The sequence below is a fragment of the Furipterus horrens genome, unplaced genomic scaffold (assembly GCF_987537825.1).
Source record: "Furipterus horrens unplaced genomic scaffold, mFurHor1.1.pri manual_scaffold_7, whole genome shotgun sequence".
NCBI lineage: Eukaryota > Metazoa > Chordata > Mammalia > Chiroptera > Furipteridae > Furipterus > Furipterus horrens.
The window spans coordinates 37,073,906-37,078,071 of record NW_028327177.1 but is presented as its reverse complement, the minus strand read 5'-3'; the positions used below and the strand labels follow the sequence as shown (position 1 = coordinate 37,078,071).

The 4,166-nt window shown below is 38.2% G+C and overlaps 1 non-coding gene across 1 annotated transcript; it reads right to left on the bottom strand.

The window, feature by feature from the left end:
- Positions 1-977: 977 nt before the first annotated feature.
- On the bottom strand, positions 978-1,138 carry LOC150004289 (U1 spliceosomal RNA). The gene has a single exon (XR_016512572.1). It is a non-coding gene; the product is annotated as a U1 spliceosomal RNA (small nuclear RNA).
- Positions 1,139-4,166: the final 3,028 nt, after the last annotated feature.

The following is a 4,166-nucleotide window of genomic DNA, read 5'->3' as shown; positions in this document are numbered from 1 at the left end:
CTTTGTGTCCCCAAATATCTCATGGCATCTATCTATCTTCCTGTCTAGCACTTCTAGTATAGAGCCCCACTCTTTAATAGACATGAATCCCTGAAGAATAAAACAGTGCCTCACGCAGTGGAAAGTCTATAAATATGTATTTAATATGTAGAATTATTTACTTGTGGAAAAGCTATACCAGGTGCTTGAAAGAGCCCATTTTTCCTGCCATTTGAAAGGTTTTTAAAATATTAAAAAGAAAACATGCTATTAAAACACTTCTCTTAAGCTAGACGAAGAGGAAAGATTTGAGTGGTTATTAATTGGGATCCATGTCCTCTTCTATGCATAACTTCCTTAAGAACCATGTTTAAGTGTATCATTTCCACTTCTAAGAGGAATGGTGTGCTGCATTCAAGAATGGAAATTTATTCCTTATTCTGTATTTCATCTAGTACTAAAGACAACCATTGTCTATTAAAGGTAAAAATTGGATGATTTTTACTGCCTTTGATTTTGGAAATGACTCAAGAGACTTTGAACAGTAAGTTATAGAATATTAGATATCTGTCTATTTCTATGTCATATTATATCATATCATATTTTGTGGTCAAAAGTAATTGCATTTTATATCCAGATCCACATCTATGTTACATGATTCCACTCTGAATGATCTTTAAAGAATAATTATTTTTCTAAGCAAGTTTTTTTAAATTAAAAATTATACATTTTCTCTAAAATAAAATTTAATTAGCCAGTAATGTAAAGACAAAAGTCAAAATTTTAAAAAATATCCCCTCACATATATCAGAAGTCACCATTATTAATGGGCTGATGAGCACCCTTCCTAATTTATCTATTGTCCACTCATACAGACATATACCCACAGCACACAGTCAATTAAAGTTATAATGGAAAATAAGATGATACTTAAAATAATATCCACAAAGGTATATCTTTTGAGTTACTATTTTATTTCTTTACTTTTTAATATTTTTTAGGGGAGAGCATGAACGCGGTCCCCCCACCACAAATTATACAGTCAAGTTTTCCACATTTGGGGAAATCACAGGGGTCAGCACACCTGGAGTGCAATGGTAAGTCTTGCCCTGGGAAAACCACCTTTGTGCTCATGATATCTCCCCTGCCAGGTAAGTATGAGTTACTATTTTAAATACCACCTTCGTTCTGACTGCCTTGTTTAATTTCTCCAATGTAAGGTGGGTTTCCTTGTTTTCTCCTTGTCATTAGCAGGAATGGGTCCAATGTTTTCAAATTACAGAAAATGCTAGCTCAGGAGCTGACATATATATAGCACAATGCGAGAAAGGAATATCCTTGAAAGCTTCCTCAGTATCTATGGATTTGATATGTGGTTTTCTGCTGTATAACTATTAATATGGTGATCCAAACAATTGATTTCTTTTATTTTTAAGTATATTTTTTTGATTATGTTGTTACCGTAGTTCCAATTTTTTCCCCTTTGCTACCCTCTGCCCCATATCCCCCTTCCCTCCAGTAATCCCACCCTGCTTAGTTCATGTCCATGGGTCATGCATAGGAGTTCTTTGGCTTCACCCTTTCCTATATTATTCTTAACTTCCCCCTGTCTATTTTGTACCAACCAATTATGCTTCTTAGTCCCTGCACCATTTCCCCATTTCTCCCCCTCCCCACTCCCAGCTGATAACCCTCCAAATGATCCCCATACCTATGATTCTGTTCCTATTCTGGTTTGCTTAGTTGGATTTTGTTTTTATTTTTTATATTCAGTTGTCAATAGTTTTGAGTTTGTTGTCATTTTAATGTTCATAGTTATGATCTCCTTTCTCTTAACTAAGTCACTTTGATATTTCATATAATAATGGTTTGGTGATGATGAACTCCTTTAGCTTCACCTTGTCTGGGAAGCACTTCATCTGCCCTTCCATTCCAAATGGTAGCTTTGCTGAATAGAATAATCTTGCTTGTAGGTTGCTTTTCATCACATTGAATACTGCTTGCCAATCCCTTCCTGCCTGCAAAGTGTTCTCTGAGAAATCAGCTGCTAGTCCTATAGGCAGCCAACTGTAGGCAACTCTCCACTTCTCTCTTGAGTCCACCAGGACTCTGTCTTTATCTTTCACCTTTGGCATCTTCGTCATGATGCGTTCTGGTGTGGTCCCCTCTGGGTCCACCTCACCTGGGACACTCCATGCTTCCCGGCCGGTATGTCCAACTCCTTCGCAAAATTTGGGAAGTTTTCCTCATGTTTTTTAATTCTTGCTTCCTCATTCTTCACTGGTTGACTGTTTTCTTCTTTCTTATGTTCCAAATCATTGATCTGAACCCTGGTTTTCTTCCCTTTACCAATGGTTTTGTATGGTTTTTCCTTCATTTCACTTAGCGTCGCCTTTACTTCTTCTCTTATGCATTTGTCGTACTGAAGCATATCTGTCAAAGCTGTGAGCATCTTTATTATCGCTGTTTTGAAATCTACATCTGTTAGGTTGTCTATCTCCTCATCTGTGAGGCTGGCTATCTCCTCATCGCTTAGTTCTCCCACTGGAACCTTGATCCATTTCCCCTTTTGGACCGTACTTCTCTATCTCCTCATTCTGACAGGCTCCTGTTATTTGTTTGCCTCTGTATCTTAGGTAGAGCTGTCACTCCTCTTATGTTGTAGTGGGCGGAGCCCCAGGGATTTGTCAGTACAGGGCAACCTGTTTCACCACGTTGTAGTGCTGTATGTGGGGGAGGGGTCTGTGAGGGAACAATGCTGCTTGCCCAGCACTCCCCCCGTTTTCCAGGCACCTCTCCCACTTCTGCACTGGACTGGCACCCCTCTAGCTGCTGCCCTGGCTGTCGTTCCCAGAGTGGGTGTGTCTGCAGATGTTCTAGGACCGTGGGGGGCATTTAAACAAGCAGACTCCACTGAGACTAGCAGTTTCTGCCTCCACCCTAACCCCCACTGGTCTGTACAGTCAGAAGTAATGAGGCTTGATTTTCCCCAGTGCTGGGACTGTGAGCTGTGAGGTTCAGTGAGGAGCTGGAATGTTCCCCAAGTGTCCCTCCTGACTTTTTTAAATGTGTGACTGCACTTTCTGCTGGCCTGCCATTGCCACCACTGCTGCTGCCACCAGCACACTGCGTCCTCTCCACTTGTCTGGCTGAGTATTTCTTCTTTATATCTTGTTTGCTGGACTTTCATGCAATTTGATTTTCTGGAACTTCTTTTTTTTTTCTAGTTTTGAGGTAGTTGTATTCCTTCTTAGTTGTGGAGGGAGATGCAGTGTGTCTGTCTACACCTCCATCTTGGCCGGAGGTCCTGATTTTTTAATATTGAGCCATACTTGCAATCTTGAAGTAAGCACAACTCTTTTTTTAGGTGCTACTGAATTTTATTTGTTACTTTTATCTTAGAATTTTTGCATTGCTTTTATAAGATTAATCTGTTATTGTTCACTCTGTGCACATTTGATTCCATTTTATTGCCAATAAATAAGAAGTTATTGGTTTAAGTGAAAAATTGCCTAATGTGTAAAAATAGATAAGTAATGGCCAAAAGCAATGATAGCCAATACTGGCATAGATGACAGAGTTAAATTGAGAATATTTTTCTGAGATTCCATCTAAAATAAGATATCTACCTATCAAAAACAATGTATAACTCATTTTCATAAAGAGTTGATTCTCACTGAGAATTCTTTCTATGATTTTTTTATCTCACATAAACTTCAACTTTTTGTGTATGACATTTTATATTTTTAATATATATTAAATTAAGTTGTGTCCTTGGTTATTTAAAGTAAAAAAAAAAGCTAAATCCAGTAAAGATAAAAGTACACTCACAGGCTAGAGAATTAGTAAAATAAACAAACCCTTAATCACTTTATGATCCTCCCTGTTACTCCTGTAGCTCAACCTAAAAGTTGAGTTCTCATTTAACTTGGCTCTCCTAGTAACATTATCATTGTATTGAATTCCATTGTTTGTTGCAAAGCTGAATCTCAATATGTAGGATTACAAGAACATAAATTAGAATTATTTGACATGTGCCAATAAAATAACATTGCCAAGTACTAAAACACACTGGCTTCGCATCAAGTCTGAGGTCAGGATTGTAAGAATGATATAGTCCTTTTTCTTGCCTGCTTATTGCTGTGGCCCTGCGGCTGTAGTAACCAGATGTCTGGCACTTTGCATTG